The sequence below is a fragment of the Homalodisca vitripennis genome, chromosome 7 (genome assembly GCF_021130785.1).
Source record: "Homalodisca vitripennis isolate AUS2020 chromosome 7, UT_GWSS_2.1, whole genome shotgun sequence".
NCBI lineage: Eukaryota > Metazoa > Arthropoda > Insecta > Hemiptera > Cicadellidae > Homalodisca > Homalodisca vitripennis.
This window is the reverse complement of record NC_060213.1, coordinates 37,852,312-37,878,259: the sequence shown is the minus strand read 5'-3', so window position 1 is coordinate 37,878,259 and position 25,948 is coordinate 37,852,312. Positions and strand designations below refer to the sequence as shown.

Sequence of the window (25,948 nt, the reverse complement as noted above, 5' to 3'; positions counted from 1 at the left end):
AAACAAAAATAACTTCATTGTTTTCTTTTAATTGTTCCGAATAAAATTGTAGGAATTAAAAAAATGTCTTACCTGTCCTTGAGGGTAGGCAACTGCAGTTGGTAGCTCCGGTGGTTGGTTACATTTCAGGAGGGTGAATGTGGACTCACGTAAAGCCATCAATGAACTCTCTCACTACTACTTTCCCTTGTGAATGTGAGGAGAAATGGAACTGTCTGTAAGTGGATATTTTAAAATGGTTCTTTGTCCTTCTTCGGAATGGCTCTTCCTGCTGATTCATCAGAGGCTGAAACTGTCTTCTTGTAGTATGCAGGCCACCAGCTCTTGAAGTTTAAAAATTTCATGGGTTTTCACTTCATGGACTGTGAATCTACCAGAATTACTAGCCCTCAGTATCAGTTCAATGTACTCCTGTGGTGTATAAATCCGGTCAGCTTTCCGTATTAGGCGCTTTTATACAGCCAAAGTCCCTATCACAGGGGCAAAAAGAATGCCCTCGCACTGGGAAGTAGTATGTAATAGTCTTAAAATGTGAATTGTCACACAGAGCCATTAAGAATCTTATCATGGTGTGATTCTTATTTTGTCCGAAAGGACCATCACTAAACAGTACCAATTTCTTTATTGTATCTGGGACTTCAGTCTTCATGTAGTCAAAAAGAAACGAACACACCTCATCTGGTGATTTATTTCCTACACCCTCATGGTATACATAAATTTTCGCCTTATTTGTCTTTAGGTTGTGGATACAAAAGCAGTTCACCCACAATTGCCGCATATAGAAGACTTCTTGGACAGGAATGTGCGGCAAAGGTAGATTTTGCATGAAGTCGAAAACATATTGCCAGAGTTTCGTCATCTTTGTCATTACTGTAATCTTGCAATTTCTTGAAATACTTCTTAGCCCTGTTTTTATGAACCATCATCTCTGCCACAGCAGTACGGTACGTTTGGCACTTTCACACAGAAGAGGGTCTCTTAGCTTACTAGATAGACTTTCACAAGTGCAACAAACATCCACTTGAGGGCGACCAAATCTGTAGTCAAAATTCTCTTTGAAATATGTGTAGTAAAAGTTATACTTAACTAAATTGGTTAGATCTGGATGTTTATCAAGAAACATTTCATACATTTTCTTAACAGTCAGTCTTGCGTCCAAATATTTTTTTGGGCTTTCCTCCATAGTGGGTCACACTTTGACATCGTAAGAACTGACATGTTGATGAATCAGATTACAAACAGTGCCAGGTACAGAGTTCCCACTCCGGTTTTTTCCCCGTAAGTCCCTTGGACTTTTGTTCTGGAGTAAAAGGCTACAAATCCTTCTTATGCGTTCACCTGTTACTCCATGCACTTTCAAAAACACATTTTTGCATACTGGTACTAGGCACCCTTTATTTTTTATATAGTACACAAATGTGTGTTTTCTTTTATAGACTGTCTCACTACGTTCATTTTCATCTTCATCATCTAACTCATTGTCAACTGGTACATCATTCTTTGCAGATTTTGTACGTCTACCTACTGCTCTTGCTTCAATTAGCGATTGTAAATATGTATCTTGGCAATTTTTGTTCTCTAGGCTATAAAAATAGTCCCATATATCTGTTACTACTTCGTGATCAATCTTAGAATGACATTTAATCGGGCATTTACAAGTAACATTTTGAGGACAAACTTTGCTTTCTATTCCCTTACCTTTGTAAGTAACATAACCTTTTCCTTTGGTCCTGGATTCACGAATCACATTCCTTTTGTAAGTGTTTGGATTGGTGATACCTCTTTTCCTCTTTAGTTGAGAAGGCCCATCACTATCTGAACTTTCACTCATGTCGATGTCTTTATAACCAGTGCAACAACTTATACTTAACAACACATTAACAACCAAGAAATCAGCCCGGTATAAACAGCATGTAAACAAACCACCACACAGTACACCACTGACAACAGACAGGAAGTGAAGAGCACATGGCAACAAGAAAAGACACGGCTGCCAACATCGCTCAACACAAAAAATAAATTTACCCCGAGTTTGTTGCAGAAACCCCACAACTGCAGTCACTTGAGGGGTTTCTGCACTAAACGAAAGATTCGATGCCCAGTTTAAAGCCTTTAGGATGGTTGCAGTTGTGTGATTTCTGCACCAAACAATGTATTTCAATTTGTAGATTATTAATATACTAAAAAGTCAAAATCGAAAGAAATGTTGGTTATGGGGTTTCTGCAATAAACGATTCATTTGTTTTTATATCTTCATTACAGTACGGAATAAGTACTGCATTCTTAATATTTGCCTAAATGTTAAACTAAAATTACATATTAATAATACTTTTAATTTTCCATTCTGTTTATTTTCTTACTTTGTGTTTTAAAAGTGGTTGCAGAAAAGTTTTAAATAAGAAGTGTTGTTACTATTAAACCTACTATTACCTTTCATGCTATAAATGTAAACTAATTTTAAAAATGGATAAGTTAATTACACATTTGGCTGTGCTGTCATAAAACAATGTTTAGACGAAACAGTTGATTTAGGCGTTAACAGGCTTTTTCACTTAGTATTTGTTTTCTGTAAAGCAATTTGGGAAATCAAGAGGAGAGTTTTCGCTATTTTAGAGAATAATGGGCCAATGGGTCAGGAGTCTTCGAAAAATAGGCCTGTATGTTAACCAGAAACCGTAATAATATCCATGTGTAATTTCAGTACAATCGGTTGAATAGTTTACGCGTGAAAGGGTAACAAACAAACAAACTACTTTCGCTTTTATATTATTGGATAGGATGAAATATTTTGGTTGTCATTACATGAGAGGAAAACTAACCAATAATAGCGAGCCCAATAGCGAATTCATACAATTTGTAAAATTTGACAAAGTACTATCATAATATTTTACTTATAAAAAATACTAAAACAAATAAAAGAAAGTAGTCATAAAACCACGAGCTGTCACCAGAACCTACGGAAATTGTATTTGAATTCAGTATGTGTAAACGTCAAAAGGTCTATGCATGTATTTTTGAAAGACAGAAAGTGATTAAATTATGTTATATTTTAATCATTCACTATCAAAATAGAGGTTACCGAATGTGTTTTTGTTTGAAGTACCAGCACGGGAAATTCCACTTTTCCTCGTAAAGTCGTAAAGAAGTCACTTCCTTGAGTCAATAATACACTTAAGGTTATCTGCCAACACTGGAAGGTCTGAACACTGGAAATATACAACTTCTACAACCTCTGGTTTACTTTAAACCTCTCGAAGTAGTTTACGAAATTTAGCATTTCTCACCTTGCAGTCCTTTATTTGAGGACCAATAGCGAGCGGACTGTTATAGCTAGCTAGTATCTGACGAAATTGTTAGTGGAAAACAAATTGAAATACAAAAAGCATCAGTGAAATTTTGCTCTATCTCCATCGGTTAGAAAATTGTATGTCAAGTCTAATATCACTGTAACAAAACGTTAATAAACAAAGACGTCCATTTAGGCTATCATTTTGAAATATTATCTTGATACATGAAGTTACAAATAAAGCTCCATTCCTGTATGGACATGAATAAGTTCTATGGTGATGCATGCACGTCAATGGACACAAATGGAATTTGACCAAGAGTCATTAAGGCCCTCCATACTGAATTATTAATCTGACACAATTTCTTTTTTGTCCGCTGGTGGAATGTACAAACTTCTGTCTGCTTTGATAATTTTTTACAAATATATTTATTTGTACATTATTACATTAGTTCGTTACTAATAAGACCAATGTTTATTAACGCTCAGCCGAAGTCTATGGAGTGACACGTACCATAATCGATGTCGAGATAATCTATAGAACCATGAAATGCCCTGCAAAATTTTTGGTAATCTATTTTACATCTGTAGGTCAATTCATTGTCGATGTATCCTTGGGGAAACTGACAGAAATGAAATTATACCATTCTCTCACATTACTTGACGCATTGTCTCTTGAATGACATTTTCCTTAATGTTCCAGAAACACATTATTATAGAAAACTCAGAATTCTAGGATCCTGAGGGTACTCCTGCTGCGGGCACTCAAATGGTGAGGAACCAGAAATAATCCTATCCATAATTATTTAAATATTTCCAATACATAAATCCTAGTACATATTGTAATTCATACAATGATTATTGCAACAAGACATTTATATTTTTGTTTTTTATAATTAACACATTGACAACTTTTGAAATGTGTGTAACAAATTGTCCATTCTCTATTATTTACTGACCATCTGCTTATTTAAATATACTCTAAAATATTCCATATTATGCCATTATGTTGATTACATCATCATTTAGCAAATTAAAAGTGTAGAAAATAAAATGAAACCGAAGACAAAATTAGGAAAAGAAGCACTTTAATCAGGATATTTGTAATAAGGGATTTACATTACAAAAGACATCTCATCACGATTTCTGCTTCACTCAGAATCGCTCCCCCCACTCTGTGGTTTTAAAATCTCACTTTTCACATTTTTATTTCATGTTAATCCATATATTTATTAATATATTATAAAAGATTAATCATTTTATTTCTAAAAAGAGAATTACTAACACTTTTCAGATTATTTCAAGGTATATTAAAATTTGAGTTATTGAAAGTTCCTTCTATTTTACCTGTCTATGAAAATTTATTAAAATAACAACATTGACTGACAAATATGGTACTTTATCTGTTCAACTGTTCCAAAATTCCTTTTTTACAATTATTATTCGAGTCCCGGCGGAGCAACCAGGCTCTGTGGTGTAATGGTAGCACATTCACCCGGCAAGTGAGAGATCCGGGTTCGAGTCCCGGTGGTGTATGTTACTTTTTGCGATTCAATGTTTATTGAAATAAATTAAATCCGGCTATTACCATTTATACAAATTTAATGAATGTATATATATACCATAACACCATATACAACATAACCCCATTACGAAAGGGGGTAAAATGAAAAAAGTTTTAAGTTACATTTTTGTAAATCTTTTTAGTAAATAATTGTAATAAGTATCCTCTATTCAGGATACTGGTCATTATTCCTCTATGTACAGCAGTACCTGAGATTATTCATGTTGTAGGGAACAATTGAGTACTATAAAAACTAATATTAACATGGATGAAGGTGGTTACTGCACATATCTATTACATAACTTTATCCATTAAACAGCTGTTAATTTATGTCATTTTCGTATTCATCCTGTTTGTATCATAGACTGAATATCATTTTCTGTCATATGGTAGGTTTTGTTTATAAAAAGTTGGTCTATAGAGATTGATTGCATGGGTTCAAGAGGGTCGATGGTTAATGCAGAAAGCGGAAGTATTGTAAATGTTAGTGAAAGCGAATAAAATAGACTTAAACTTACTGAAAGTAATTCAAATATTACAGTAATTACTAAATTACTATAAGCCTGTCTTATTGTAGTTCCAGACAAACACTCGTATTTTTTTCGGCCCTTACATTAGAAAAAGTTAGTTTTAAAAATAATTTTTAAATTTAATTTCTTTATTTATAGGCAGAAATTGCAAAGATTTTTAAAGATTTATTCATTGGGCAAAATAAAAAAGTTACACCACCTCAAGGTGTAATATAATCAATACCAGATATCATCAACGATTTGATATCTGGAAATTGATAAATGTAGTTATAAACAATTTGTTTTACTCATGCTTCTCTGGTTATTTTTATCCTGTCAGGTTGGTACCGCATGGTACCACGTGACCACCAATCAGCGCTCGCTAGATTGGAAATTAGCGCTTCCCTGTAATTAAACTGGAGGCAACGCTTGATAAGCTGCTGTCGCTTGAATTCCAAATGTTGATAATTTACCTGAGATTTGTTCAATTTCTCAAAATTTCGAATTTAAATACATTAAGAAGCAATAGAAGAAAGAGGAAGTAATTTATTAATTCTAGTACAAATAATAAAGAAGGTCATAACTGTGATTACAAGTAAAATATAGTGTGCAATATCATATGTGTTGTAATCGAAAAATCGAATGCAAATGTACACGAAAAACTAAATTAAACTATTGAAAATTGTTAGTAAAATCATTTCGTAATCACTAAAATTTTCAAGAGGTGTGATTATTTCAGTTCGAGAGGAGTAAGTGTCGATCTATGTTCAAAATGTCTGACAAGACGGTTTTAAGTGTCTCTTTTATTAAATGGAAGTAGGAGTGAAAGGTGTTCTATCAAAGTCAATAAATGCTTTCTTGATGAAATTTCGTTTAGGGTGGAAGAATACAAAAGAATTTCTGAGGCTCATATTTAAGGCATCAATGAGAGCACCTTTTCATTTGTGGGACAGAATGTCTAGCCCTTGGGGTGAGGGTGGTTAGGGGTTAGTTGTAGCCTCATAAAAGTACTGTAACTCTTCATCCTAGGGTTTTAAATTTGTATCACAATATTTTCTTCATTGGTTGACCCTCTATTATTCGATTTAGATCCTTATTTTATTTTTAAGAAGAGATGTCAGCAAGGATCTCATACAAAATAAATCTAGGGCTCTTGGCAAGTTTGGGGGTGAGTGGTCTTGTGGGGGCGAGATTCTGTTTAAAAATAATAACTTCATTGAAACTAATAGTTTTTAGTTTTTTTTTGGATTGCACGATTCAGTGATACATAAATAAGTAAAATTGTTCTTTTAGAGAGGGCCGTCACCAGAATCAGCACTTATTATTATTTATTTACTTATTTCCAACGGACATACTTGTCCATTTTTATATTCAAGATCGATATAATTAACTTATAACAACATAAATACACCACATGTCCATTTACTTCTTAGACAGTTTACTTCCAAACAGGCTCGGCCTTGGCTGATGTATTTTCTCAACTTATTCTGTCTATATTTTGGATTATAATATTTTATGATACCTAGTAAATTGTTGTTAGTGGGAAATGTTTGTATAAAAATATTGTGAAAACTAATTGTTTTTTGTAAAAAAAAAAACAGCGAGCTAAACTTTTCAGAGTAAAATGGAACAAGACACACTTTGTAAAAAAATAAGTAGTTAGTCGTTTGTAATCACTGCATATCGGGTTCTTCTATTTATCTTCTTAATATTGATCAGAAGGGTAATCGTTGTTACTAAGAAAAAACAAAATAAATTTAATATTAAAAATGTTATAGAGTTGGTGAAATATTCAAGATACACGGAAAACCACTACAGGAGCAGGCACAATTGTATAAGTAATACGGAAAGTTGTGTTCTGAGAGATAGAACAAGAACAGGTTTGCCAACTTAACTTTATAAACTCAAGTTGAAGACCAAAGTTTATATTGCTTCTTGGTTGCCTTCCTGTTTCTGTATTGTACTGTTAAGACTCTTGGGAGATGAACTCTACAACCGAATTGTTGAGTTATATTATGAAATTTACGTGTCTATACGGTTGGCAATTTGGAAAATAGTCGTTAAAGTCTTGAAAACCAGTTAAAAAGATAAATAAAGTCGGTTTGATTATTTTTTTACAGTAATATGGCATATATGTAATAAACATAAAGGCAGGATATACTATGTGTATTACTATTTTACTTGCAAAAGAGAAACCGTGTGAAAAAACATTTACTCGTTAAATTATGTTTTAAATAAAAAGAAATTATGAAAACTTTATATTTCGTACTAGAAGTTCACTTTCAGAATCACTCTCATTGCTATCTTTGATGAAGTGTTTTGAATTTCTCACAAGTATTTGGCAGATCGTGTAAATAGTTCTAGATTTTATGACTCACTAAAACAGGTAAAGCTTTTATTGAAATTTTCATATTTTATCGAGAAATACAAATTAAATTTGTACACATGACAAAAGAATCGACAGAACCAAAAATGCCGGGGTATTACTTTTACTTAGCCACATTGTCTAAAACTATTAAAAACCCTAACTGCGAGTATTTATATCTGTTCTTTTTACTCTTTCAGTAACACATCTATGACGTAATACATGATAGAGCATTCCTGTAGTTGGTTAAAATCCCAATAAAAACCTAAACAAAGAAAAACATGTGCATGCAACAAGTCATGTAAGAAATTATAACTGGCTTTGAGAACTAAATAACAACAAGTATATTAACAAAAAGTAATACACACAAGTACACTTTATTAAAAAGAGTATAAATTTTTCCCTGAGTCTTAGTGAAGCCTATCACTTGACGGGCTGAAAGAATATAATTTCTGTTCTGTCTTTCTTCATACAAATTAAACATTTGCACGTAACATTTGCATACAAATAAAAATTCTACACTGGTAACATCAATGTCTACGAAGGTGCATATCGCTTTATGTGATTTGGCTGAGCGTCAGTGAACATATTTATATTGGTGTAAATCTCATCATAGCAACTAAATTAGTAAACAAGCTGAGAGCAATCATATGGCATTTTATTTAAGAAAAAAATGTATAAATAATATATTAATTTATAATATATAGTATTTAATGTAATACATAAATATGTAGGACGAGATGATACTTCTATTTTTGGGAAGACAGACACGGTTTTGTGTTTAGTTGTCCCAATTTATTGGCTGATTGTAAAAGTGATCCATAATAGAATTTTTTAAAGTAATTTTCTTTAAAAATATAGTAAGGGAACACAATATCCAAATTTATTGGCTGAGCTCTATTGAAGCCTATCAATCGAGGTGCTGGAATAATTTATTTCTGTCGGTCTGATATTTAAAAAACGAAATTATGCTTGAAGCTTCATTTTAATATAAACTACACTTGGATTGATGATTGTGCATGTCACTCCAAGAGTCTTCATTGAGCGTTAGTGAAAATTTATACATTGATCTTAACAGGAATTTTCATGGCAATAAGATTATGAAAATAATCATTTTTGGGAGAACTTTTGAGATTTGTATATGGCTTTTATTCTTAGAGTAAAAAGAAAAAGTGGAAATTAAATTTAAAAATTCGGTGTCAAGACTACCTTGTTTTATACTGAAATAAAAATAAAAGTTATAGTAATATATAGTTACTTAGATATATCTCAATATGATTTAATTTTATTTGTATAATCAACAGCTATATTATCCTTATATTGAATATTAAAATGTTATCGTTGAAACAACAACACATAAGCATCGTTAGTGTTATATCTTGCATAAAACAACACCCGATTTCCAGATCAGTTTGCACTCAATATACCTTATGTGGTGTAACCAAAAATTTTTATGATTAAAAGCCACATACGATAATAGAAATTTTTAACTTTAAAGGACTATTAAAATAAAAGGGCAAAATAATATGAATCACTGCTTTCAACAGAACAGATCTTATTAAAACCCATTGTGATGTCAGATCCACGTAACTAAACTTAATGTTAAACTGCTTCTGCTCTACGTTTTTAATAGTAAAGTTTTTATTTTCTCTGAGAGGTAACCATTAAGGACAGTTATAAACTTTGCAACAGTATGAAAATGTTATACTGCGTACCATAGGATAAATGTGCATTTTTACTATACTCAATTTTTAAAGCTTTTTATTTACAACACATTTTACAACTACTAAAAAGTTCTGACAAATTTGGCCAGATATTCAAATCTGTATTCAAAATTCCTAAAATGATTGAATTTATAAAGTTTATATGAGGAAGCTCAATAAGAACCCAGCTAATGAAATATTAAATAATTCTATCACGGACACTTCGAATAGTCCAAAGTTAAATATAGGCTTCTAAATACAGTATGAATAATTTTTCTTCTGATCAAACCAATAAGCCTATCCCTCAAATATTCCATGTTTTCTATAACAAAAGAAACAATTCCATGAAAAGTTGTGTTATATACTTAATGATGTAATACAGTTCTTGTTAGTACAATTATAAAGTATAGTGTGAGCAGATGAAGCATCTTACAGACGTTTCTAAGAAAAATAAACCACTTTAATCAAAACCCACTCCAACAATGAAAGAGTAGCCATTCATTCTAACTCCCCTCTGAAATTGTTTTGTATTGTACTCTGTTTTCCTATTGAAGGCAATATAATTGTATTTCTGGAAATACTTCCCTTTTGTTTAAAAAGTTTTAAAAAGGTCAACTCTATACTTGAAGAATACTTATAAACATTTTTTCAATTTTGAAAACAAATAGTTGTATTGTATTTACAATCAACCGTCGTAATAAACTCTAATGTACTTTTTGTTTCTAATGACATTTTATTACATATAATTAAACAGTTACAGGTTAAATGTCATTATTTAGTGAGTCACAGTCACATATTACAAAGCGAAAGTAGAGTGCCCTGCTTAGAAATATTTTATATATAAAATAATTCTAATTTATAATAATAATAATTTATTTAAATTTATATATAATATTTCTATTTATAATATATATCTACCTTTCCTGATGGTCATCTTCCGTCGTTATTTTGTGTTAGTGAATATCAAATATAAAATGCATCAAATACGGATGCTGTATGAATAAAAAAGTGACAGTATTTTGGCTTCATATTGGGGCTTCATACATAAAATTTGCAGGCCAACCGCCAAACCAACCTTCGGTTTAGGACAACTATGGATACCAATATTAAAAATTCCTGATATCCAAACGATGTAAAAGTTTACTTTCAGCTTTTTCGTTCCCGAAATTTTTGAAATTTCTTTAGACAAACATGACTCCAGATTCCAGGAGTCAAGTATGTGATTTCAGATTTCAAATGAAGGTGGACTGGAGCTAAACTCAACATTCACATTGAATAAAACCTTCCCACCATAGCTACGTTATGTAGAAAACTTGGTTTCTCCACCGTGTTTATAGATCATGTCAGAAGCATCGTGTGCACTATCTAAGACAATGAGAATATCTATTCATCTAGATTACTCTATACTTTCATTTTGAATTGCAGGTGTCTCAGATGTCAAAACGATGTAAGGAATTTGATTGCACTGAAAACTTTTTGGATCTCTTCTGACTAACATGACTCCAATTTCCAGGAGGCAGGTACTCGACAGCGTCAGATTCCAGATGCTACACTGAGATGACGGTGAACCGGAGCTAAATTAAACATTCACATGTAATGATTGTTGGAAAAAATTATTTTTCAGAATATTTCTTAATCTAGATCATAGGATGTTTTGAAAGATAATGGTATTTACTTCTTTGCACGTAAATATTGCTGAGAAATAAATAGTACAACTAATCGTAATCAATCTGGCTAATTCAATGTATTCCCTACTTTTAAAAAGAAACTAAGTTCCCCTAAACGGATATCATGTTTAGTTTTCAACGGTATAATTAATATTAACTCTCCATTTTAATAGAAAATTTGACTTTGCACAATTCCTACGTATTGGAAATTATAACTTTACGTGCACAAGATATTTGATATCAGTGATGGATGGAATGTTTGAAAATAAATTACAGGAGTACAAAATAAAATGCAGGGCATTTATTGAGAATAATACAAATGTAAAAAACTATTATCATAATAATATCCAGTTCAACATTAATCTTAATACCTTCCTTAATTAAGTTAAACCTAAATAAAATATTACATTTATCTTTACTATATTATGGGTAATAATGACTGAATTACGATGGAAGAGGTTATACATGTTATTTACCTGTGCGGTCTTCATTTCATATGTTACTACATATGTAGGCTTATATCATTATTAGTATTGATGTTTCAAAAATTGTTCTTCATGTCTTTATAATTGTTTTTGCGAAGTCAAATGATAAAAGAAATCCATTTTGTGTATTTATTTTGTTAGAAATAACACGTATACATGACTTTGAGTCAACAAAAATTGTTCCAATAGCAGTAAAAGTGTGAACCAGCCTTGGTAACAGAACATACATGTTATGTGTTACCAATGACCTTAGACACATGTTTCGCACCTTTTATTCTTGTTTGACTTAGACAGTAAAAAAACCCTTTACATAGTTGCAATAAAACAAAAAAGATCTATTTTTAAAGGTACATCAAGTACCTTAGAATTAAAATTAAATAAACATAGATTTAAATTTTAGAATTATGTGCTTTTATGATGACGTAACGCAGCTCCCAAAATGTGTCAGTAACAACGTGCTCAAGATCTCAAGATAAACAAGACAAGAATCGTTGTTGATTGCAGTTCTCAAGACCCGAAACCTTTTAAACTGTCAAGAACAGAGTTGCCACGTTTGTTTTGTGAGTTGTTGGAGGCTTTCTTCCTCGAGTAGACAAACACTTCTTTCTCCCAATAATGTCTAACACATCAATTCTTTCTGTTTAAAAATACTTCACTTCTATTACAGTTTATAGTTAAATAGAATCACGCAGTCATATCATAGACTATTAGGAGAATTATATTATTCACAAATAGTTCTTATTGCTAACATCGCTTTTATTATAATTATTCATTAGACAGCTGTAACTTTTTAATTCTTTAATTATTGGATATATAATTGAGTCCAAGCATTGTGCTGATGGAAATAAATTAATATACATGGAGTGTTATCCAAAGTATATCCAAAGTACTTCTGTTTAATGTTGCTGGTGCGGTGCAAAAGTCACGCTCGTTTTATAATCGGGTATCGTTAAGATTGGAGAATAGATTTACCAATCAGTTTTCTCCACTGCAATAATTTGAAACAATAAATGAAATGTTGATTATAATCTAGCTACACCATGTAACAGTAAATATTAATGTTCAAAGATGTAAAGATCATAAGTCGCGATTTCTAACATTCATACATAGCATTGGAAACATAAAAGTAATATTTTACTATACAAGCTGAGCTGTCATCATTTCAATCATAGTTCACACTCCTACATGTTTAGTGAAATGTATGTTCGAAGATAAGAAATATAAAACGTAAAACCCTCTTTCTAAACAGTTTAATTATATGTTATAAATAAAAAAGTCATTGGAAATAAAAAAGCGCAATAGAGTTTGTTACAAGGGTTGATTATAAATACAGTACAACTATTAGTACGTATTAGTAGTATAGTAGTATTAGTACTATTAGTATAAAGAAATATTTATAAGTATTCTTCAAATATACCGTTTATATTTTAGACTTTTTAAACAAAAGGGGCGAAAAAATTGCATAAGACAGTTAGACATAACAAGAAATTAAAGTTTAATTCTAAGTTTAAGTTTAAGAAATTATATTAAAGTTAAACATAAGAGGAAATTGCAGGAGGGAGTTAGAATTAATGGTTACTCTTTCATTGTTGGAGTGGGTTTTGATTAAAGTGGTTTATTTCTCTCAGAAATGAATGTAAGATTCTTCATCTGCTCACAATATACTTTATCTCTCCACTAACAATAACTGTATTACATCATTACGTACATAACACAAATTTTCATGGAATTGTTTCTTTTGTTACAGAAAACACGTAATACCCTTACCTTTTGTTACATTTCAGTTTCCAAATCGACTTGATTACTATAATATTCATGAATGAGTTTCGTTATGTACATACATACAATTTTTGTTGCAATTACAAATTATTTTTATTAGGGACACGGATATACACTGTTTAGTTTTTTTATAGATAAAGATGGAGGGGTGGAACTCAGGACACGTTTCTTAGAAATAGAAGTGAACTTTTAGACACTGATACAACTATACCCATTTCCCCAAAAATGGATTTTTTAGGGTGAGCGGCAGCTCATAATTATTAAATATTAAGACCAATTATTTGAAAGGTCTTGATAAAAGAAGAATAGTGAAAACTAGATCTTTCTATCGTAACCCAGTACAAAATGGCTGATCATTGAAGTTAATAAAAAATTAACATCAACAATCAGAAGGTAAATAACTTCAATAGAGAACCACTTTCCTTACAAACTCATCCTGTGTTACAGTAAGCGGCAGGCCTCCCTTATCTGAGACCACTAAGTGAGATTTTATAATAATGCAAGGGATTTATTTAATGAAACCTATGCCAATCGCAACCCTGTATTTAAATAAAGACTTCAAAAAACTATCCAAGGTTTCCAGGAAACAGGCAGCGTTAAAAACCACCCCTAACTTGTAATACTAAATTTAAAAAAGTCTATTGTGAAAACGGCTGATTTTACTATGGTCAGTAGTAGAGGAAGTTAGTAGGAACTGAGAGAAAATTGTAGAAATTTACTATTAAAATCGTAAAGCTATGACTAGTCAACATTAGGTTGAGTGACAGTAGACCTCAGACCGTAGTGGGTTTCAATAAAATCTGACCTGTTTTAGGCAAAGATTCACATTCTTTTGATATCTTTAACACTGTTTTAAGAAAACAAGTTTCTGCTGTAGTTTGTGGCTTTTGTAACTTGAGAATTGTGATTACAACACTCAGAGTATATTACAACAGGTAGTTACAACGGTGACGAGACTTATGATGAGGTTGCCGCAACATAAAATTTCAGGATCGTATAGCGGTTCGGTATAAAAATGTATAAAACATATTTAAAAGCATACTGTGATTTCTATAAGTTGTTACATTAATATGTAAAGTTTTATTTAATTTACAAAATATGTAAACTCCACACCATTATTGTCACAGAGTGTTATGTTAACACTTGTCTCTTTTCTTTTTTTATCTATGAATAAAAGTCGTATAGTAATCTCAAATGACTTTTTAGTTCGTTTACATTTTTATTTATTCTGCAAAATGCTTATTCTGAAAATCTGTTGCCATGAAAGTTACCTGTAAGACAAACGTAGAAATTTTGGTTAACGCTCAGTCAAGATCCATGGAGCGACATGCATGAAGTGTTTCCATCGGCGTAATGTAGCGGGTACAGCGGTTATCGCAAGATAACCGCATCGAACAACGTCGAGTATGGCTGCTACTTGGATGGATGATCGCTGAGCGATCCTGTACTTGCAAGCTATCCATTGGTGGTGGTTCGGAAGTCACCTTTAAGCCGTTGGTCCCAAGATTAAGTGTTAGATAGGGCTTCTAGCCCTAACTTCGCCTGGTAAAAAAAGATATCTATACTTTACTTTACATGCACCATCATAAGCCAGTGTTTATAATGTAAAAATTAAAAATCGAGTAAAATTTTAAGTGAATTTGCCAGGTAATTCAATGCCAATAGGCTTTTATAGAGATGACAAGTGACACTCTCATTTTATGTTTTAACATATTCCCAATTCAGGATTGATTATAATGCGTTACAATTAAACTTGAACAACCAATAGTTTTTCAACGAAGACTTTATTTCTTATAAGTTAGTACAAACAACTCGATTCGCTAGTTGCACAAAAGTTTAATTTAAGAAAAACCAATCAAACTTTGTCACTTTAACCTATTTATACTTCGTAATCCAGTTGTTTTACACGTCCTTCTTCATCTTTTTGTATCACAATTTGGAAGTGGAAGACAATATATCTATTTTAGGATAATGCTATATATTATATATTTAAATAATTATAAATTTAATATTTCTATAACATAACTGTTACGTAAGATGACAAATAATTAACTTTTCATTACATTTGCATACTTATCATGTAAAGTAACACCGTGTATGTCTCTAAGATGTCTAAAAAGGGGGAAGTAAGTAAGGCATAAGAGCTTGTATTCCTTTATCATAACTACGGGAAACAGGTGTAGGCTCCATTGCATGTTGTTGACAGTTTTTATGAAGCCACATTCATTACTATTACCTGTCTAAGGCTACTTAAAATATTTATATTCTCTCTGTTTTGCTGTATGTCTGCATGTGTGTAAATGTTCCGCAGGATATGTCAAGAACATTTGTTGAAAACTGTTTCTTGACATATCCTACAGATTTAAAATTTTATTTCAAACAATATTTCTAGACAAGCAATGAAGTGCTTCATGATGAGCATGGGGTTGATCCTTTATATACGCTAAATATTCACAGGATGTCTCCAGAACGCTTTCATCTGTAGACTTAAATAAAATATATAAATAAAAATAATAAATATATGAACAAAACTGGATAACTTGAGAGTCATTGTTACCAAAGCACTTCAAATATCGAGTTTTTGCTCACCACAGTTTTGAGCGGCACAGCACAGAAACAAGACTATAACTTAGAAACAATATGAACTTTAGCCTCCAACTTGAGATGATAATGTTCAGATGTTCTTGTTCTGTCTTGCAATCCTCAGGAAACTTTTTATTATTGTTTATATTTTGTATCCTTTGTTGTTTCTTAACACTGCTCCACAAAAGACACTTTACACTTACACAACTTCGTTATGAGGTAACCATGGCGTAGTCTTTTGTTTTTAAAAAGTTTGTTTGAACTCCTAGTAGTATCTTAAACTTGAAGTAATAAGTATATATTAATAATCAAGAGGTCACCTTGATTCTTACTACCGTCTTACTACCGTATAAACTGAGTAAATAGTACAAATATAGAAAAATATCTTAGCAAAATTATTCATTGAAACTTCATGGACTCTTCATAATCTATTTAATTCCTTTCACCAGTTTTCCCAAAAAAGTCTGTTCTGGAATGGTACCAGACCTAACTGAAAGTGAGAGGCTTAGCGTAAAACGTTTACCTATGGATAAGTTTTGGTTAAAAAAACAAATGTTACACTTATTGATATGATTTCCAAACAAATTACTTACTTTGAAATTCAACGTCTTTTTCCTTTTTCATGTAAGATATTTTTTATTCCTTTGGATTCTTGTGAACTCTTCCAAAGCATGCTAGAGCTCTTCATCATAATATTTTTCAGTTCACATAGAATGAGTAATTGCATAAGTTTGTAATGTTCCATCCTAAGACTCTTATATATAATTGTTGCTTTGCAATTAACCAATATGTGTACCAACGTGGAGAGTCAATATTAAAGAAAATAGGTACACATCCAAAGATGTGTGGTATACTAAAATCTTAGTTACTCTGCACTAGAGGTTAGGAATAAAATGAAATTTAATCGACTTTTTATTAATGGATTGTCAAATTTTATTAATGGAAGTCAATTTACATCACAGTTTATTTTTAATAATGCACAACCTTGCAGAGGTAATCAGATACTATTAGATTTACTGAACTAATGCAATGGATCCAATATAATACGTCTTCGTCAAGAGTACACAGTCCACAACAAAACTCTATGTGTAAGTGGCGAAGACCGATACTTAATTATCTGATAAAATTGCTATTAGCGATAAATTCAGATTGAAAAAAGAGCGTTTGACTTCAACATGTTGGATATTTTGCGTCCTCGTATTGTAACATATTGATGAGTAACAAACTGTATTTTTCAACATGTTGGATATTTTGGGTCCTCGTATTGTAACATATTGATGAGTAACAAACTGTATTTTTCAACATGTTGGATATTTTGGGTCCTCGTATTGTAATATATTGATGAGTAACAAACTGTATTTTTCGTTAAATTTGAAATAAATTCAAGATACCTAATATGCAGTTAATAAAGAAGTACGAAAAAGGCATTGAAACGTCACATTTATAGAAAGATGTTAAATAGTTCATAGGACACTTAAAAGTACTAAGAAGTTCCCTAACTATAAACGACTAACTCGCTAACGTTTTTTAACTCTAAGCTAACAGCTATAATGAATTATTATTGCAACTGTCATTTATTTACTAACACACGATTTAAATAAATTGTTGTTTACTGATATTTAATTTGTATGGTTTATAAAAGCTTCATATACAGAGACAGTTAAGTTATAACATAACTACAAAACGAAATAAACGAGAAATGTTATCCTTAAACGAGGAAAAGAACATTTTTGGATTTTTATAAGCGTCAAATTCCACGAACTCCTCCAATCAAATTCTTCCACAATCTTGAGCTTGCTAGTGAACTAACCCTTCTGTGACAGTTCAGAGAGATGTAGTTCTTCCAATGTCGAAAAACCTTTTTAGGGTGCATTCCAAATTTATTTTTCTTATAAACGTAATATTACGACTAGATAGGTTACAGTTTTCCTCGTGGGATTCGGTGCTACTTCTACAGTTTTTGTATTGATTCATTTTTCGCCTAGTTCACTAACGAAGTTAAATAATGTAAATGCTATAAGTATCCTATAATGGTCATTTAAATAATTTCCTTCACCATTCGTGTTCTTTAAGTACTTACTTATGCAATTATACTTAAGAGTAATTTGAAACGTACATCTATGTGTAGACAGTTATAGACCGTTATAAATGTGAAATGTTATACTATACGATCGAAGAATGTTGTCTCTTACACAAAAAGGGTTAATCTCATATCAATATTGATTTTATAAAATCCTTTGCCTACTGTAGAAATTATTTATTATATTATTTTAAGTTTATTTTAGATTAAAATATAAAAGTATTTTTTGAATAAAAGTAGAGTATTAATAAACGATTAGTAAGAGTAAATCATGCCGTAAGTCCAGATGTATTTAGATAAGCAGTGGTAGAGAGCAGAACTAGTTGAATCTGGCTATCGGAAAACTCAGTACTAGAAAAATCTAACATATATTCACTAGATTGCCAGTTAAACCAGCAAGTGGTTTAAAGATATGAGGACAAGAATGTAAATATTTTAGTCCGGTAAGCAATATATACACTTAAAGTTCCATTCATTTTTTATAATGTATTCGATTTTATCGTACATTTGTAATAATATCTTCTGAAATACATTGAGCAAAAGGGATTACTAAATTAACCTTTACACGTTTAAGAAGTGTGAAATTATTTTTAAATTAAAAACAATTTAATATAAAATAAATATATAAATTTAATTATTTAAAAAGAATGCAAGTATTGCTCAAACGAAAGCAATAGCTCAACTCTTGGGATCTTAGGTAGAAGAAAATACATTTCCCAAACAAAATCAAGTTGCCAGTTTACAAAGAATTAATATACAATAATTTGCTTCCGATACACTTCACGAGAATAGTGATAATTCTCAAGTGAAAAATTGTTTATATTACATGATACGGGATTGCCAATATTTATGGAATTCAATATAACTAAAACACTTATACGTACGAGAATATATTTTATCAGCTAACGATATAAGATATAATACATAAATATTTAAGACGAAAAGTACTCGATCCGATAGAATCCGAAACTAGGTCTCTCATGTGGGTTTGTTGAATGCTACTTTTATACTACATAGACCTTAATCTTTAAACTCTTTCGCTACCAGTTAGCTAACAACATCAGCACGTGAGTAGACCGACATTGAGAGAGCTGTTTTATGGATTTATCAACACGACCTTTTGGTCAGTTTCAACTTTTGCCAAAATTTGCGACACTATGAATTCAATAATAATATATTGTTACTTCAAATATTATTCTACATTAAAAGAATTCCCACACGTTCCAGCAGCACATAAAATTTAAATTTGTATATGTATTTATAAACTCTGACAAGTTTTAACACAGGTGAGTTAATATGTTAAAGTATATTAAGATACTCATGGCTGGCAAAACGAGGGTGCTAAAGTTTGCCTGTGATAATAAAGAGAATTCCTGCCGCATCACACCACCAGGAAATCTCATGGAACAATTTATTCGAGGAATATTTTTTAAATTAGAGCTGACTTTGAAACCCACACTTGTTTACATTTTCAATTTTGGTTTTTTGGGCAATTATGAAACAGGTCATGAAATATCCTTCAATTGATGAAAATACAAAATTCACAATAGATTAATTTAAACTGTGACTATAATTGATTATACTCATAGTTATCTGAAACAACATAACTATCAAAATTAAACACGAGATAGACGATTTTCTTAGTAGTCATTACGGCTTTGTTAGGAATAAAAATAATAATTTAAAATATTTAAGTAATATTTTCTTGAAATATTTGTAGTAAATCTCTTGGAACTGCAAATAGCTATTTGACAACGAAATATTACACTCAATATAAATTTATGAATTAAGTTAAACAAGTTAAATTAAGAATACATAATTGCTTCATGTACATTTACAGTATTTCAAGTTAAATAACCAAAAGTAATACACGAAGATTCCATACGCTGCACCAAGAGGAAGGTGAACTGGAACTAAATTCAATACTTACATACAATCAATTCCTTCCCACCATAGCTACGTTATAATGTATATAGAGAATTAAACTGCTCCACTGTGCTTAGAGATCGTGCCAACAACATCATAGTGCACACAAATGTGCAAGTGTTAAGACAATGGGAATATATCTTAATATAGATTACACTTTATTTTGAAGTCTGGGTGTCTCTGATGCCGAAAAGATAAAACGATTTCATTTGAGCCTGTTCGTCGTAGACTATTTTTAGATTTCTACAGAAGAATATGAATCTTGATTCCTGGAATTAAGTTTCTGACAACTTCAGATTCCAGACTCTGCACTAAGAGTAAGTTTGATTGTTGATTAAAATAATTTCTGTTACATTTTACTAATACTATTGAAAATAATAAATGTAATTAATTAGTTACAATAATTCTCCATATTCGAAAAGGAAAAATTCCTACTCGTTAGTTGATTCTATAAATTAAGTAAAGTAATTAAAATCTTCAAAACTGTAGTATCCAGCCTTGAAGTAAATGTTTTTTACTCTGTGACAGCTGTAACCAGAATGTATGAAGTCAGACAGATTTAGCAGCTTCTAGTTTACGATCAAAACGTAATCATATTGTACAGCTGGGTTGCACTTCAATCAAGTCTCGTATAGGTTTATATCCGTTTTGGAGGAGCTGAAAGTATTCTACAAGATAAATCTAGAATCAAACACATATTCTATTAATTTAAAAATAACATTCATCTAAACATGTATATATTGTTTGTAAGAAATAAATAAAGCTGGTATCATCAACAGGTACGCCCCATAAAACAACAGAAACTGTTTGCAAAAATCTGGAAGTTGCTTGGGCACTTAAAATGTGTCTTTAACAAATAAGAGTATAAATAAATTCAATGTATTTTCATTTAATATTATTTTAAAGTCCAAGTGTATTGTTACTCTTATAAAGAACAGACTCGCCTTCGGCTCGCTGGGGGCTACGCCCCCAGGCCCCCTTTCGGGTATTAGCCAAATTCGTGGATAAGAATGATTTGGTGATAGGTAAAATTCGGACATTATGTCATACCAGGAAATTCCCAGGGGGAGGTTGTAACTTTACCAGGGGTTATGACATCAGGGGGTTATCTGGTCATACCAGGAACTTCCCAAGAGGGGTTAAGGGATTTGGTTACAGGTAAAATTCAGACATGAGGACATGCCAGAAAATTCCCTGGGGGGGGTTGTAACGTTACCGGGGGTTAAGGCATCAGGGGGTGATCTGGTCATAACAGGAACTTCCCAAGGGGGGTGAAGAGATTTGGTGATTGGTAAAATTCGGACGTGAGGTCATGCCAGGAAATTGCCTGGGGGGGTATAATGTTACAGGGAGAGTAACAAATCAGGAGGTTTAATTTTACTCAGGAGGTTTTCTGGTCATACCATGAAGTCGCCGGAGGGGGGTAAATGTTACCGGGGTTAATGACACACGTGCGCCAATTTTACAGGGTTGCTCAGGAGTTAATATAGCCATGCCAGGAAATTCCCAGAGGGTAATGTTACCGGGGAAATGTTATGTCCGAGCTTAAGATTACTGGTTTGGGAGTGAAAAATTGACCAACTTTATCTACTTTTCCAGATTAATTCAAACTTTTGACTTCAAAGGCATTTTGTGGCTTAACCGATAGAGATACGACAAAAAGTGACTGGAACTTTCTTGTCGGAAATTTAATGTTGTCTTTCGATTATGCCATCAGATTTAAGCTACGACCTATAATTTAGGCAGTACAGAGCTTAGGACAAAAGGCTGCACTGGGCAGTTTAAAAATATCACGTAAAACTTAAAAAATCAATACTTTAAAACGCGTTATGCAGCCAAACCGTTGAGGATAGGGCAAAATGTTACTGAACATTTTTGTAGATCACGCAATTTCTTAAATCCTTTTTAAAAATTTGTTTTGAGCTACGACCAACCGTTTAGCCGCTATCGAGTCCGAAAGGTAAATTTTTAGGCGAAAAATTTCCAAATATTTTCACTTAATCACGTTTTGCGGCCAAACCAATGGAGATAGAGTAAAGAGTTACTGGCACATTTTTGTAGATTACCTCATTTTCCTAACTCCAACGTGCGTCTTATTTCGACCTCCGTCCAATGGTTTCGCCGCTATCGAGCCCGGAAAACAAAAGTTTCACGTAAAAATTACAAAACAATTGCACATAATCACGTTTTTCGGCCGAACCACTGGAGATAGAGCAAAAAGTTACTGGACCTTTTCTGTAGATCGCGCAATTTGCTAATTTAATGGGTCAATCAGATTTGAGCTACGACCTACCGTTCGGCCACTATCAGGCTCGAAACTTTATTTTAAGCCAAAAAATCTCTGGAATGTCAAACATTCCCGCGTTTTGTCGCTTAACCACACGAGATAGGACAAAAAGTCACTGGACCTTTTCTGTAGTTCACTTCATTCCTGACTAACGATTTTTCGTCAGATTGAAGCTAGCTCCAACGGTTCACCCGCTATCAGGCTTACAAGAAATGCCTGCAGGGGTAAAGAATGCGCGATTTTTGAGGAATTTTTTTGAGGGGGTTTTAAAAGTAAAAAATCCCGGGTTTCAGAATTTTCCTGTTGGTTATACGGCAAAAGGTACCTGCGTGCAAAAATTTCAAGTTTCTAGCACTTCTAGAAGTAGGTTAGAATTTGTATACATTATCAGTGAGTGAGTTACACATGCGGCTGTATAGTATATTAGACTCGCCTTCGGCTCGCTGGGGGCTACGCCCCCAGGCCCCCAAAGTAAACGCTTGCAAATTCGGGGATAAGCGGAATTCGGTGACTGGTTAAGTCCGGACATTAAGTAAATGACAAGGGATTTAAAAAATTGACCTTTTTCATAGATTTTTTTCCGGATTCGTAAAAACTTTTGACTTTGAGGGCATTTTGCGGTTTAAAAACCGTTAGAGATACGACAAAAAGTGACAGGACCTTTCTTGTTGGAAATTTAATTTTGTGTTTCGATTGTGCCCTCAGATCTGATCTACGACCTATGGTTTAGCCAGAAATGAGCTCGGGAGGAAAAGTCTGCACGGGTCAGCTATCTTGAATTGTTTAGTATAAACATAATAAAAAACCGACCTCAAGGCAGTATTTTAAGTCGAACAGGGGGTTTAATATCACCAGGAGACTATCTAGTCAAGGCGAGAAATTCCCTGGGTGGGTGATTAATGTTAAGGAGGTTAAGACAAGAGGGGGTTTAATTTCGTCAGGATATTGTCTGGTCATATGAACAAATTCCCAGGGGGGGTTAACGTTACCGGGGGATAAGTCTCCAGGGGGTTATCTGGTCATACCAGGATCTTCCCAGGGGGGGGGGGTTAAGAGATTTGGTGACTGGTAAAATTCGGACATGAGGTCATGGCAGGAAATTCCCTGGGGGGGTTTAATGTTACCAGGGGGGTTAACACATCAGGGGGTTGAATGTACAGGAGGTTATCAGGTCATACCAGGAAATCCCCGGGGGGGGGTTAATATTACCGGGGGTTAATGACACACTTGGGCCTTTTTTAGAGGGTTATTGTGTCTGTGAACATAATAAATATTCCTCTGTCCCTATCTACTATTGACGCTTAGCTAACGCTCAGCCCAACTCCCGAAGTCACTGAACCTTTTCTGTAGATCACGTGATTTCCTAAATCCCGTTTTAAAATTTGTTTTGAGTTACGACCAACCGTTTAGCCGCTATCAAGCCCGGAATGTAAATTTTTAGGCGAAAATGTCCAATATTTTCACTTATAATCGCGTTTTGCGGTCGAACTAAGGGAAATATAGTAAAAAGTCACTGGACCCTTTTTTTGTAGGTCATCTTATTTCCTAAATAAAACGTTAGTCTTATTTTGACCTCCGACCAATGGTTTCGCCGCTATCGACCCCAAAAGCAAAAGTTTCGCGTAAAAGTTACAACAAAATTGTACATAATCACGTTTTTCGGCCAAACCAATCGAGATAGGGCAAAAGATTACTGGACCTTTTCTGTAGATCGCGCAATTTGCTAATTTAATGGGTCAATCAGATTTGAGCTACGACCAACGGTTCGGCCGCTATCGGGCTTGAAACATTATTTTTATCGAAAAAATCTCTGGAATTTCAAATGTCCGAGCGTTTTGTCGCTTAACCATGGAAGATAGAGCAAAAAGTCATTAGACCTTTTTTGTAGTTCACTTCATTCCTGATCATGAATTTTCCGTCAGATCCGAGCTAGCTCCAACGGTTCGCCCGCTATCGGGCTTACAAAAAATGCCTGCAGGGGTGAAGAATGCGCGATTTTTTGGGAATTTTTTTGAGGGGTTGAAAATGAAAAATTCTCACTTTTCGGGATTTTCCTGGTGGTTACACGTGGAAAGCTATCTGTGTACCAAATTTCAAGTCTCTAACTCATCTGGAAGTAGGTTAGAATTAGTATACGTGAGTGAGTCAGTCAGTCAGTTACACATGCTGTTGTATATATATTAGATAACTGTTAGAGATACAAGAAAAAGTGAATGGACCTTTCTTGTCGGAAATTTGATTTTTTCTTTCGATTATGCCATCAGATCTAAGCTACGACCTATAATTTAGGCAGTACAGAGCTTAGGACAAAAGGCTGCACTGGGCAGTTTTAAAAATTATCACGTAAAACTTAAAAAATCAATACTTTAAAACGCGTTATGCAGCCAAACCGTTGAGGATAGGGCAAAATGTTACTGAGCATTTTTTGTAGATCACGCAATTTCTTAAATCCTTTTAAAAATTTGTTTTGAGCTACGACCAACCGTTTAGCCGGTATCGAGCCCGAAAGGTAAATTTTTAGGCTAAAATTTCAAAATATTTTCACTTAATCACGTTTTGCGGCCAAACCAATGGAGATAGAGTAAAGAGTTACTGGCACATTTTTGTAGATTACCTCATTTCCTAACTCCAACTTCTGTCTTATTTCGACCTCCGTCCAATGGTTTCGCCGCTATCGAGCCCGGAAAACAAAAGTTTCACGTAAAAAATTACAAAACAATTGCACATAATCACGTTTTTCGGCCGAACCACTGGAGATAGAGCAAAAAGTTACTGGACCTTTTCTGTAGATCGCGCAATTTGCTAATTTGATGGGTCAATCAGATTTGAGCTACGACCTACCGTTCGGCCACTATCAGGCTCGAAACTTTATTTTAAGCAAAAAAATCTCTGGAATGTCAAACATTCCCGCGTTTTGTCGCTTAACCACACGAGATAGGACAAAAAGTCACTAGACCTTTTTTTGTAGTTCACTTTCATTCCTGACTAACGATTTTTCGTCAGATTGAAGCTAGCTCCAACGGTTCACCCGCTATCAGGCTTACAAGAAATGCCTGCAGGGGTAAAGAATGTGCGATTTTTGAAGAATTTTTTTGAGGGGTTTAAAAGTAAAAAAGTCCGGTTTTCAGACTTTTCCTCCGGGTCATATTGTGAAAGGTACCTGCGTGCCAAATTTTCAAGTTTCCAGCACTTCTAGAACTATGTTAGAATTTGTATACATATATCAGTCAGTCAGTTTCACATGCGGCTGTATAAGTATTTAGATAACTGTTAGAGATACAAGAAAAAGTGAATGGACCTTTCTTGTCGGAAATTTGATTTTTTCTTTCGATTATGCCATCAGATCTAAGCTACGACCTATAATTTAGGCAGTTACAGAGCTTAGGACAAAAGGCTGCACTGGGCAGTTTAAAAAATATCACGTAAAACTTAAAAAATCAATACTTTAAAACGCGTTATGCAGCCAAACCGTTGAGGATAGGGCAAAATGTTACTGAGCATTTTTTGTAGATCACGCAATTTCTTAAATCCTTTTAAAAATTTGTTTTGAGCTTAACGACCAAACCGTTTAGCCGGTATCGAGCCCGAAAAGGTAAATTTTTAGGCTAAAATTTCAAAATATTTTCACTTAATCACGTTTTGCGGCCAAACCAATGGAGATAGAGTAAAGAGTTACTGGGGGGGGGGGGGGGTGGGGGGGGGGGGGGGTGGGGG

At 33.1% G+C, this 25,948-nt stretch overlaps 1 pseudogene; it reads right to left on the bottom strand.

Annotated features, from left to right (window-relative positions):
- LOC124366684 overlaps positions 1 to 25,948 on the bottom strand; it is a 44,596-nt pseudogene that overhangs the window by 278 nt on the left and 18,370 nt on the right.